At 41.5% G+C, this 13,767-nt stretch overlaps 1 long non-coding RNA gene across 2 annotated transcripts; it reads right to left on the minus strand.

Moving 5' to 3' along the window:
* Positions 1-6,593: 6,593 nt before the first annotated feature.
* On the minus strand, positions 6,594-13,425 carry LOC142160269 (uncharacterized). Of its 2 annotated transcripts, none has more exons than XR_012693124.1 (3): positions 13,355-13,425; positions 8,085-8,146; positions 6,594-7,329 (listed from the first exon to the last, which is right to left on the minus strand). It is a non-coding gene; the product is annotated as an uncharacterized LOC142160269 (long non-coding RNA). The 2 variants fall into 2 exon arrangements; XR_012693125.1 differs by lacking the exon at positions 13,355-13,425 and adding an exon at positions 9,628-9,735.
* Positions 13,426-13,767: the final 342 nt, after the last annotated feature.

Below are 13,767 nucleotides of genomic sequence, written 5' to 3' on the forward strand. Positions count from 1 at the left end.
TGTCCACATTCGATATACTGTTATAAGTAACTAGCTATGTCATTGGCTAGGCTGGCTGCTTTAACTTAATTAAACTCTAGCAGTCCATAGGAGTTCACTGCAGGTTAGTAAATTAGAGTCTAATTTACTCTAGTTGCCTGGAGAAGTTCACTGTAGTAAAAGCGACCAGATACACCAGGGGGTAAATGTATCAAGCTGAGAGTTTTCTGGCGGGTTTGAAAAGTGGAGATGTTGCCTATAGGAACCAATCAGATTCTAGCTGTCATTTTGTAGAATGTACTAAATAAATGATAACTATAATCTGATTGATTTTTCAAACCCGCCAGAAAAGTCTCAGCATGATACATTTACCCCCAGGTGTTGGTTTTAATTGGTATTAGTGACCCATTGTGGGTGAGAGGAAAATTAAAAAGGTCTTGAGAATATGGATAGAGACTGGATAAGTTGGGATCAACCCATGACACTCCCGAAGCTTGTTAGGGAATTACTAACCTAGGGGTGAGTATTAAAGGGTAAGATGGGGCTCTGCATTATATACTGGTCGTCTTAAGGGGTTTGCTACGTATATTACTCACCAATTGAGGCGCTCTGCTTTGTATACTGGTCACCAGAATGTATTTCTCTTCATTGTATGCTGGTAATGGTGAAGAGCTCTTTATAATCTAGTTATAAGATGAAACAATGGTTTGTATTTGGTTATAGTTCTTATTCTGGCCTGGAAGTAAAACAGTATTTATATCAAAATAACCTCATGTCAAGTGCATAGCTTTTGAAATGTAGAGTGTTTCTTCCTCTAATTCATTGCAGTGTGAAGCTTTTCTATCTGAGTTTACACATTGTATCACAGCTGTTTGATAGTGATGTTGTGGAAGCAGTTCAGAGGTTTATGAATATCATTGCCTATTTGTCCATAATACAATTGCATGTGACCTACTTCTGCTGAAAGGAAAACTGATATCAACAGTGAGTCTGTTTCTAGGCCTCTTGATTACCAAGGCAAATACTCAAATGGTGCCCTTCTCACCTTACCTCTGCTGTCACTCTGAAAAAAACAATGTGCATGCCTTGATGTATGATGCTGGTTGTCAGTATGGAAATATAGAAGTTTTCAGTGAATGAAATTATACATACATAAAAAAATGATTTTAACATATAACTGTTTACTCTTTACCTTTAACATACTGCAAGTAAATTGATAGATGAACTAGTTTCCACCACAGCCCGCTCACCATTTTTACCAATCAGTACAGCTTATTATTTAGCCAATTCAGTCAAAATTATGGAGAAACCATAGAGTTTACCAATGTAGAATATATTATGTATACATTTGGGTGTGCTATATATTTACCAACCAATCACACTACTCATGTCTGCAAATAGATATATGTATTTTGCTTCAATAAACTGCAAATTGTCACACTACATACAAATATCACATATTCTTGTTCTATTATGTAAATACTACCCAGCACATTCTCCACAACTACACTACATTGTCCCACACATTTTACATGTACCCAAGATTCTCCTTTCTACACATTAATCATATACACAATAGAGATGAGAGCACTCGGATTTCTGAAATCCGAGCCCACCCGAACGTTGCGGATCCAAGACAGATCCGGGTATTCCGGCCAATTGCAAAACTGAAAGCGAGGCTCTGAGTCATAATCCCGTTGTCGGATCTCGCGATACTCGGATCCTATAAATTCCCTGCTAGTCGCTGCCATCTTCACTCGGGCATTGATCAGGGTAGAGGGAGGGTGTGTTAGGTGGTCCTCTGTCCTGCTATATCTTGTGCTGTTCAGTTCTGTGCTGTGTTGTGCTGTGCTCTGTGTTCTGCTCAGTCCAGTGGTGCTGTGTCCTGTGCTCTGTCCTTCTAAGGGCATTGTTATTTCCCCATTATTCCCAAATTATAAAAAATTTCAAAAAAAGTTATTATAAAAAAATATATCCCTAAACAATCCTGCAGTATAAGTCCATTGGTACTGCTATATTACAAAGTACACTCATTCTGCAGTATAAGTCCATTGGTACTGCAATATTACAAAGTTCACTCATTCTGCAGTATAAGTCCAGTGGCACTGCTATATTACAAAGTTCACTGATTCTGCAGTATAAGTCCAGTGGTACTCTCCTGTGCCGCATATAATTTTTAAAGGCTTTGCCGAGTGTGTGTGGCTTAGGGGTACACTCTCTTGTGCTACATATAATGCAGAACAAAAATTTGGAGGATAAAGTAGGGAAAGATCAAGACCCACTTCCTCCTAATGCTGACGCTGCTGCCACTAGTCATGACATAGACGATGAAATGCCATCAACGTCGTCTGGCAAGCCCGATGCCCAATCTCCTAGTACAGGGCATGTAAAATCCAAAAAGCCCAAGTTCAGTAAAAGTAGCAAAAAGAGAAACTTAAAATCATCTGAGGAGAAACGTAAAGTTGCCAATATGCCATTTACGACACGCAGTGGCAAGGAACGGATTAGACCCTGGCCCGTGTTCATGACTAGTGGTTCAGCTTCACCAAAGGAACTAAGCCCTCCTCCCCCCCCCCCCCCTACAAAAAATTTAAGGGAGTTATGCTGTCAGCAACAACACAGCAAACAACTCTGCCTTCTAAAGAGAAATTATCACAAATCCCCAAGGCGAGTCCAAGGGTGTTGGTTGCGAAGCCTGACCTTCCCATCACTGTACGGGAAGAGGTGGCTCCTTCCACCATTTGCAGCATGCCCTCTGCATATGCTGGAAGGATCACCCACAGTCCAGTTACAGATTTGGCTAATGAAGGTGTGAATGTTGTACACCGGGAGGAGGATATTGATGTAGCTGGCGCTGAGGAGGATGTTGATGATTATGATGCAGACAGATACCAAATTGCCTTTCTCAATTTCTATTTATATTCTAGATTATATAACGGCTGAATAGTTTACTGTTTTACTCCTAGTGGAGAGGGGATCTGATGCAGACAGATACCAAACTGCCTTTGTCCATTTCTTTGTATATTTGAATTTCTAGTTCTACAGTCTATGCAGGCTGCTTTTTTTTATATTCAACTACAAGTGTAGGGCGGGGGGGGGGGGGGGGCGGGGGCATAGATAGCCACCAAAGTAACGTAGTCCATTTAATTTCACTTTCTAGCTCCACAGTCTGTGCAGCCTGCTTTTTTTATCTTCAAAGTATTTACAAGCCTTGCAATCTAAATTAACAAGAGGTAGTGATGTGCTAGAACTCCACCCTCTATATGCTGCAGAGGATGGAGGAGCATCAAAAGGCCATTCAAGCCTACACAGCCACCTACGACATAGGAAAAGGAGTGGGGATGCGCCTGAGTCAAGCGCACTGGAGAATGATTTCCGTGTTGTGCAAGGTTCTGCAGCCATTTGAACTTGCCACACGAGAAGTCAGTTCCAACATTGCCAGCTGGTACACCATTGCGATTCCACCAAGCATGTAGCTCTGTTGGATGAAGCCCTTCCTACGCTTTGCCAGGATCCGAGGGTGGTCAGTGTTTTAAAGTCAGAGGAATACATTCTGGCCACCGTTCTCGATCCTCGGTTTAAAGCGTATGTTGTGTCTCTGTTTCCGGCGGACACAAGTCTACAGCGGTGCAAAGACCTGCTGGTCAGGAGATTGTCCTCTGAAGAGGACCGTGACATGCCACCAGCTCCACCTTCATTTTCATCACTGTTTGTGCAGTTCCAAAAAAGAGGAACTGCCATTTCTATTGCTACCTTCTTTCTTTCTCTATTTAAAAAAAACAAAAAACTGTCATTTCTATTACAACGTTAATTGTTTGTGCAGTCACAAAAAAGAGGAACTGCGCCCTTAACTGCTATGTTGGTTTTAGACGTCCATCCGGTGTCCGCCATCTGTGCACTGGAATTCAGACCAGTTGAGGGTTTTATTATTATATTGTGGCCCCGGTACCAAATTGGGTACCGGGGCCACTCCACTACGCAGACCAGATACTTGTTTGGTGGAATTCAGAACAATTGAGGGATTTTTTATTATATTGTGGGGACCACTCTACTACGCAGTCCATATACTTTTTTGGTGCAATTCAGACCAGTTGAAGGATTTTTTATTATATTGTGGGGACCACTCCACTACGCAGTCCAGATACTTTTTTTTGTGGAATTGAGACCAGTTGAGGGTGATATATTGTGGCCCCGGTACCAAATTGGGTACCTGGACCACTCCACTATGCAGTCCAGAAAGCTACCTCGGTGAAACGTTTTGGACTAAAAACAATATTGTGAGGTGTGAGGGTGTTCAGAATAGACTGGAAATTAGTAGAAATGATTGTTATTGAGGTTAGTAATAGCGTAGGAGTGAAAATAAGCCCAAAAACTTGATTTTGGAACTTTTTATGCTTTTTTTTTTTTTAAAATAAATCCGAACCAAAACCTTTCGACAGGTGTTTTGCGAAACAAATCCGAACCCAAAACATCAAGCAAATCCGAACCCAAAACACAAAACACGAGACACCAAAAGTGGCCGGTGCACATCTATAATACACAACCAGTAAATGTGTGACTTTGTATAAATGGGCAATATTTCAAAATTATAAACTGAACACATTTACTTTTCATGAGTCCTATCAAGACAATGCTACCTGACCACTGTAAATTTCTTTCACTGTAAGCAGGGCTGGCACTACCATTAGGCAAACTACCACTCAGCCCAATACTCTCATCCTGTCACTAGGACTGACATCCCCCTCTTATACCCTGCTCACTTGCTCCACACAAAGTAAGAAGCGGTAGGGGGAGGGAAAGTACCTTTAAAGAGCATTCTGTTGTGGCGCCTGATGGGAAAGGGCATCCAGGGCACCTAGTATCCTTCCACCTGCTCTAACTGTAACTTAATTATATTTAGAGAAATCATGAAACAGTTTTCATTAGGTCTGACTCTTGTTCTGAAACACATGTAGAGGAACCTTTCTCGCTGATTCTTATGTATTCCTGTGGCCTCTCTTAGTCATATGTGTGCAGTGTTTCATTATTTGTTTCGTGCTGAGACACACAGTTCATTCCAAGCTTCTGTCTAGATGGGGTGTGTCTCCAGCTAGTGGTCTGGTCAGGACTGTGCATGACACATTGTGGGCTTTATATAACCATTACTTTATTATAAAAAAAAAAGTGACTTGTGTTTAGATGAGAGTATAGAAAATCAGAAGAAAAATATTTTATTATTTTACATTCACACATCAAGTTTTGCAGACAAACTTTTGTGTGGCATCATACCTTGTAATCACCCAACAGCTATCAAATCATTTTTCTCTAAATGAAAATAGTCTGGTCAGGAGCATACTGTCAGCATAATCAGAAGTTGGAGTGGAGAGCAAACAGATTTTTTGACATTAGACTTTCCAGCTCTAAGGACAGTGGACAATCGAAGGAATGTTTCTATGGGCGCTCAATGTAAAGTAGTTAAAAGCCTGACAAAATGATGGAAATTATTATAGTAAGATCATGGAATAACAGTTATGAGCCTTAATATTATTTTCATCCAAGTTACCGACATCGAGAATGGCATGGCATCTTGTTCGCTGACTTTGTAGGCGTTGACGTGATATTGCCGCTGTCCTGTTCGCTCTTCAGTTGTTTTATCTGTGGCAGTTTGCTGAGGAGTCATATTTGCATGGTGATGACGATCACATTCCCGTTCTCTTTGGTCATCAGCCAAAGTTTGTCGTCGGCTTTATCCCGCTACGCCCTTCGTCTTCTTGCTGCTTCTTGCTGTGCAGTTACTCCCACAGCAGACATTTGCCCATTAGGTGGCATCACAGGTACACTTTGTTGCTTAAATTAATTATTATTTTGCTATTAATTTAGCAGTGCAAATAAAATGAATGGAATGAAAATCGAGTCAATTTGGAATAGCAAATACAAAAACATTAATAAGCCAAACAAAATAAGCCCAAGAAATTAAGAAAATCTAGTCAGTAGGAGTAGTCAAGTACACAAAAGTCATTTGTAAACATTTTACCAAATTTGTTTGTTTTGTGTGTGTATTTATAAAGCCATATATATATTGTGGCAAGAGCCCGCTACTGCAGAAGCACACGCGAACAACTTCTTCCTTTTTATGTAGCTTTGTTGTCAGGATGGTAAATGTTTTGACACCGTATACTTTCACAGCAATTATGGAGACCCTAAACGCTAGCTATACATAGACCAGCTCTCTCTCAGGACCAGCCAGCTTTCCCAGCGTTGGTCTCAGTGAACAAATGGCACAAACAAGCTTTTATACATCATACTCCTCCCCCAGCCCTAGCTTGATGGACAGGTGACACACCCACCTTCTCTTAAGAGAAAACGCCCATCACTGGCTCTGTTTCAACTAACAGACACACCCTGTCTGTTTGCTGAGAGGAAGCAGCTTTTAAATCATGTAAGTTAACCAACTTTAAACTACACATAAGTCTTTACTTGGTTTAACCTGAATCTAGGTGCATAACTGCGCCAATGTCTTACTCTGCTTGTATGTTTTCTTTGCATATTGTCAGATAAATGCCTCCCTTTGTCACTATATATATATATATATATATATATATATATATATATATATATATTATACATTTAACTTGACTTCATTGTAACGCAACACTGCACTACCAAAGCTATCATCTACATGCAGTTACAACATAGAGGGTCCCTTATGTGGATAATTCTGTTTTGTGTTTAGCTCTTTTAGGACTTGTTGTTCCTTACTATGAGACTCAGCGGTCATAGAGAGCCTGTTGCTACACTGTATGCCGTTTTCTTATTATTTGCTTTTGCCATTGCATCATTGAAACATTAATGTATGATTCCACTTTACTGCCACTTTATGCTGTGTTGCATATTTGAGTTGTTTCACAATTTATGTACTGTGTGATATTTCACGTGTTATTTTAAGGTAAATTAAATATTTATTTTAAAGTCAAATTCCTTTCAATAGTAAATATTGCCAATAAGATTTCTTATATTTAGGTATTACATTTCTCCATACTTTCTGTGTGTATATTTACACACCACATTTTTTATACACGTTTTAAGAGAACATTATGGTCCTATTGTCTATTTAAAAAATAATTCAGTCCTTGTACATTAGTTTTCTGCCAAGCTGCAAGAACATTTAACTCATTTTGAAAGGATAGCTCAAGATACACTCAAACAGGAGAACAATAAATATTGCAATGTAGTTTGCATAACAAATATTTTCCTAGTCTAATTAGAGTTGTAGGACTAAGAAAGAAAGCATGTTTAACAGCAAAAAAGACCTATAATTAACATGGTGGGCTATGCGTTGATTAGAAAACCCCATCACTGTAACGGCTTGATCTGTAAGAGGAAAAGAGAAATGTCAGGACAGATCTCATTACAACACATCAGCATCAGCCAGCACACAACAATTGTTTTAAATTGGATCTGGACAGGTGGTAAAAGACCATTCACAAAAGCTGTAACTATGTGTTCAAGGGCCTTCGTCATCGGGTCCTCAATACCTGAGTGTCTAACCCAGGCAGGGCCGAACTGGAACTAAAAATCAGCCCTGGCATTTAAAGCACATAGGCCCAGCTCTGTTCCAGATTAATAATAATTACAGTACATTTTGCAAAGCTCATTGTTATATGGTGTCCTGTGAGATATTAATGTGTTACGTGCAGCTTGACTCTCTATTTGCAGCATAGGGCGCACCAGTTTCAGATAATGGTATGCACAGGACTGGCAAGAGAAATTTGGGGCTGGGTACAGTGAAATTTTGCCCTCCCCCACCCGTGCACAGGAAGAGAGATGTATACCGATGCGCAGTGGCGTCGGTGAAGGGGTGTGGTCGCATAATGTTGGGGGCGTGGTCAATATGTGGCGTGGCATAACAAATTGGGGGAGACTCAATTGCTGGTGATGTGATACATGAGTATCGCGCAGCCCACATTGCTGGCAATTACGGTGGAAATCTCTGCTTAATTTTCCTTGAGAGGAAAAATGAACAGGGATTTCTGTCAAATTTCAGCCGCAAAGTGTCTCGCGGATGTTCACTCTGCAGCTAATTGAATTCCCCCTTTATGTATTAAAATGGTGTTGCTCTCACCTACCAGTTATTGCAGCTTTCACAACCTGGTACTGGATTCTTGCATAGATCCTGGAATGTTGGGACCTGTTGGAAAATGTATATATGGAAAACCGAGCAATAAGTGGACATCGTACATGACACAGATCACACAGTATAAAACACATACATTATAATAAAATATTACATTTATCACCAGCTACATAATGCCACCCCTCAGACACATCACGCCACCTCCTGCATTACACTACCCCCTGCTCCCCCCAGAGTTGGATTAAGGCTTTGGGGGGCCTGGGGCACTATGGTCTAAAATTAAGAGCATAGTATCATAATTCACAAAAGAGAGTTACTAACTAACACACAATGTAGAAAAAATTTACCATTCAGTCGCTTATGAAAAATTATTAAAACCAGAATTTTGAGGTTCAGTTAGGTGGCATAAATATTATTTATTATCGTAGATTTCTAAGGCACCACAGTGCTCCACAGAGCCATACAGTAGGGAAAATAGTACATTCATAAAACAGGGACATACTAGGTAGACTAAATAAATGAACACTTGAAAACAAAGGGAATGGAAGACCCTGCACATTAGAGAGGAACAAGAGGAGTGAATGTTGTTCAGATTTGAGATTATGACAGTTGTGACGGTGCATTAGTGTGAATAGTGTTTTCGAGGATAAGGTCACCTCTAAAAAAAAAAAAAAAAAAAAAAAAAAGAGAGGTTTTCAGAGAGTGTTTGAAGACTGTGGGAAAGCTGGGTTGAGCGTAGTAAGAAATTCCATAAGTGGGGAGCAGCACAAGAGAAGCCTTGTAGGCAGGAGTGAGAGGTGGCATTGGACATGGTTGCACAGGGGAAAAATAGATACTGGGAAATGGTAGAAAAAGGTGAGGAGATACATGTGATAATAGGTGCAAAGAGAGACAGACACATAAAGGGGGCGAAGGAAAGGACAGACACCCACAATGTGAAGACAAAGAGACACAAACACAAAGTGTATAGAGGTGGGGTTAGAGGGTGCACATCGTATGTTTACAATAAGGCTGTGCACTGTCTATATATGGCATTGTGCAATCCTTTGGGCAGAGGAATGGAGGTGGTCCTGCTGGTGCTACCAATGCGGTCACCCTGACTGACTGTGCCTTGAGCAGCTAGTGTGTTTTACAGAACTGGCAGAGCCCCAGAAACAAAAATATACATATAGCAACCCTGGGTGGTAGTGCAGCTCTAAAACCAACATTTTAAGAATATCACTAACCCCAGCTTACAAACAACCCTGACGGATTATACAGATCATATACCGCTTTAAATACTGGAGACCAATAACTTCATAATAATCAATATCAATAACAAGTTTATTATGACTATAAAGTAAAGCAAAATAGATATAACTGTATATTTCAATATCTCAATATATCAGTTAAGTTCAGTGCTAAATAACCATTATAAAAATGAGCTAATCAGTTAATTCTATTCCTTAGTGTTTGCTCATGTATAAAAACAATGCCATTTCCAGATGGTTTTTGTGCAGTATATTACAGTCTTCTTTTTTTTAAAGTTACCTTACCTGTTGTATGCTCCAGGCTTCCTCCTTCAGACACTGCAGGCGGTCCTGAGCAGCATATAGTTCCACCCTGCCATGTACTTGGCACTGGAATGCCGGCTCCTTCACTTTTTAAAATGGGTGCCCAGTTCCTGGACTGTGCCCCCTGTAACTCTCAACCCCCCCCCAGGGTGTGCCACCTGCTGGAGAAAAAAAAGTACTTTTTGTTTTTTTTTAAAGAAACACTGCTTGCCCTGGCCCATTTAGCCATCGGCCCTTCTGGCATTTTCCAGAAGTGCCAGATGGCCAGTCCGGCCCTGAACCCAGGGGTCAGCAACCTTTTTCCACCAGTGCACCGGCAAAAATCTATTCAAGCCCAGCAGTGCCAGTTGTACACATACACAAACACACACGCATATGATGTTATACCATATGCCACTTATTTTACTGTTTTCATCGTAAACATTACTAGATATCCTCTTTGACCGCTGTGTATATATATTTATATATTATTTAATTATTTCTTATTTTAATATCATTATAATATTAATAGTAATGGGATCTACAAATAAACGTTCATGTTATACCCTTCTCTTTTCCTCACCCCCCTCCACTTACCCACAGGACCCAATCGGCTCCCACCTCCTCCGCTCCACCTCCTCAACCTTTCCCTCTCCTCTGGAATCTTCCCCTCCTCTCTTAAACATGCTCTTGTCTCCCCCACACTCAAGAAACCGTCCCTTGATCCTGCCTCATTCTCTAAATACCGCCCTATTTCGCTTCTTCCTTTTGCCTCCAAACGCCTTGAACGGGTTGTCTACAACTGTCTCGCCTCCTTTCTCTCTTCTCACTCACTCCTTGACCTGCTCCAATCTGGTTTTCACCCCCTCCACTCCACTGAAACTCCCCTCACTAAAGTCACTAATGACCTCCTCCTCGCTAAATCCAACAGACACTACTCCATTCTTATACTTCTTGACCTCTCTGCTGCCTTCAATACCATTGACCACGCACTCCTTTTGCAAACTCTCAAATCTATAGGCCACTGTAACACTTTCCTCTCCTGGTTTTCTTCTTACTTCACCAACCGCTCCTTCTCAGTCTCTACACATGACTCTACACCCCCCCCCCTCTTCCCTTACCTGTTGGCGTTCCCCAAGGCTCCGTTCTTGGCCCCCTGCTTTTCTCCCTCTACACCTCCTCCCTTGGTGTCCTCATCCGCCCCTTTGGCCTCCAGTGCGACCTCTATGCTGATGACCTCTCCCCTTCCCATATGTCTCGTGCCTCCTGCTGTCTCTTGGCCATCTCATCTTGGATGTCCCAACGCTTCCTTAAACTCAATATTTCCAAGACTGAACTTATCGTCTTTCCCCCTTCCAGGACTCCCCCCCCCCCCCCCCCCCTCTCTATTTCGTTAATAACACTACCCTCGTTTCTGTCCCTCAAGTCCGTTGCCTTGGGGTCATCCTTGATTCCTCCCTCTCCTTCAAACCTCACATTCTGTCCCTCTCAAAATCCTGCTACTTCCACTTTCGGAATATATCCAAGATACATCCCTTTCTCACCACGGAAGCTACAAAAACCCATGCTTGTAATCTCTCGCATTCACTACTGAAACCTCCTTCTCTGTGGCCTACCTAATTCTCACCTTGACCCTCTTAAGTCTATCCTCAATGCTGCTGCCCACCTCCTTTTTCTCTCCCACCGTTCTACCTCTGCTGTCTCCCTCCAACAGTCACTACATTGGCTCCCCATGGCCTACAGAATTAAATTTAAACTCCTCACCCTCACCTTTAAAGCTCTTAATCCTCCCCTCCCTACATCTCCAATCTCAGGTCTACCTACACTTCTAGCTGCCCCATCCGCTCTGCCTGTGACCACCACTTCACTGATCCTCTTCTCACTCCTGTCTCCAGGACTTTGCCCGGGCTGTTCCCCAGCTGTGGAACGATCTTCCACATTACATCAGGTTAGCATTGTCGGAGTCAGTAAATTGGATAAAGTCATTTCAATTAAAATCGAGCAAACTTGGTTGTCTTTGTCTGAAAAAATGCGTATGGCATGCTACGGCATGGAAGGGCGTACGCAGCCGCAACACGTGGCAACAACAGTATTTACGCTTTTACATACATTCACACCAACACACACATTTGTAAAATAGTACACATTAATGGTAGTTGCAACACATAGTTATTTATGTCGAAATATAGTAGTGTTTATGTGTAATATTATAAGTTATATGCATATTAGTGATAAATATGGTTCAGGTTAAAAGAAATGTGTCATGTCTAATATCATATTAATCCCCTTTACATCAGCAGCTGTTCGGTGCATTCGGCGAAGAGATCGCACATTGCATACTCTAGTTATTGATGTTAGGGAATAAACCTTTAATATGATACTAACTGTCAAATGCAAATGGACTGATTGTAATTGGAGTGTGGCGGGAAGAACAGAGCAGTTTGGCGGGAAGAACAGAGTTCACCCCCTGGAGAGACCCCCACCTTTGGATTCCTTAGATTGAATCAGCCTATGATGTGTAACCCCCTGGACCCTCCTGATGCCTGGACCAATAGAAGCAAGCTATACCACCTGCATTGTTTCACTGTATCTCTGTGTGCATATAAGCAGTAGCTCTCATGTAGTGCTCAGTCACCTAGAGCAGACTTCAGACCTGAATGACTGTACACTGGATCCAGAGCGCCTGCAAAAAGTAACGGCTGTACTTACTATTATTTCGCTTGAATATATTCTGCTACTTTTTGAGAATAAATCTTTGTGCGTTGGAAACACAAATCGAGATGCGACAATCGTTATTGGATGGCAACAAAACGCTCATAACAGCATCTACTCTCAAAGGCTTCAAGCGTGCCCTTAAGACTCACTTCTTTATTCAAGTCTATGAGTCCTCCTCCTAATTCCCTTGATCCGGTTCTCTCCCCCAGTTAGTACCACCCTATTTGTGTCTCCCCCTTCCCTTTAGGATGTAAGCTCTCAGGAGCAGGGCCCTATTTCCTTGTGTGCTCCTTCTACTATTCCATCACCCTCTGTACCTCTTGGCCTGCTTCCCTAGCCCTATTTTCTTAAGCTTCGGCCTACTTCTCGCTGATTTCTACCATCACTTTCACTCATTGTCCCAGAAATAATTTGATTTGCATTACCCTGTTACCTCCGTCTGTGTGTATATATGTTTTTTTTTTGTTTGTTTTTTTTGTTCTTCCTGTATCATGTTGTGTTAGGCTCACTGTCTTCTGTATATGTCATGTACGGCGTTGCTGACCCTTTGTGGTGCCTTATAAATTAAAGATAATAATAATAATAATAATAATAACACCACACAATAGTGTCCACAGTTCATATTATGCCTTAAACCTGTGCCTCCAGTTTTATTTCACATAGTTGTGCCCCCAATTCATGTTAAGCCTCATAGTTGTGCCCCCAGTTCCTCCAATGCATAATAGTTTTGCCCCCAGTTCCTTATATGCATAATAGTTGTGCCCCCAGTTCCTTTTTTCTTATATTCATAATAGTTGTGCCCCGAGTTCCTTCTATGCATAATAGCTGTGCCCCCAGTTCCTTCTATGCCTAATAGTTGTCCCCCCAGTTTCTTCTATGCATAATAGCTGTGCCCCCAGTTCCTTCTATGCCTAATAGTTGTCCCCCAGTTTCTTCTATGCTTAATAGCTGTGCCGGCAGTTCCTCCTATGCCTAATAGTTGTCCCCCCCAGTTCCTCCTATGCCTCATACTTACCTTTGGAGTCTGCATCATCATCCACGGGACCTGCTTCAATAAAGGAGCCGAAGATAACGAAAACGTCTTCCATTTCATGTGCTGAAGGGCAGCAGATTGTGATAGATTAGATAAATGCTAATATTAAATCCGTATCATCTGTAATCAGAGCATGTTCAGAGTCCTCACCAGTACAGGATGTTTTCTATGTTATCTCTCCATGTCTCTGTTGAACTTATGACTTTCAGTGTGTACACTCTGTTCCAGTTACCTGCCACCTGTTTCATTATAATGTCGCAGTGTTTTTTCAAAATCCATAAGGGGTATTTCCAAGCACCAAAAATATTGGGCCAAAGTGCAAATATTTTTGTGATATCATGCACCTATCTTGTACCATTGTCCCTGTTCAAAGGTGCTTGCTAAATGCATGAGCA

The sequence above is a fragment of the Mixophyes fleayi genome, chromosome 6 (assembly GCF_038048845.1).
Source record: "Mixophyes fleayi isolate aMixFle1 chromosome 6, aMixFle1.hap1, whole genome shotgun sequence".
In the NCBI taxonomy this organism is placed as follows: Eukaryota; Metazoa; Chordata; class Amphibia; order Anura; family Limnodynastidae; genus Mixophyes; species Mixophyes fleayi.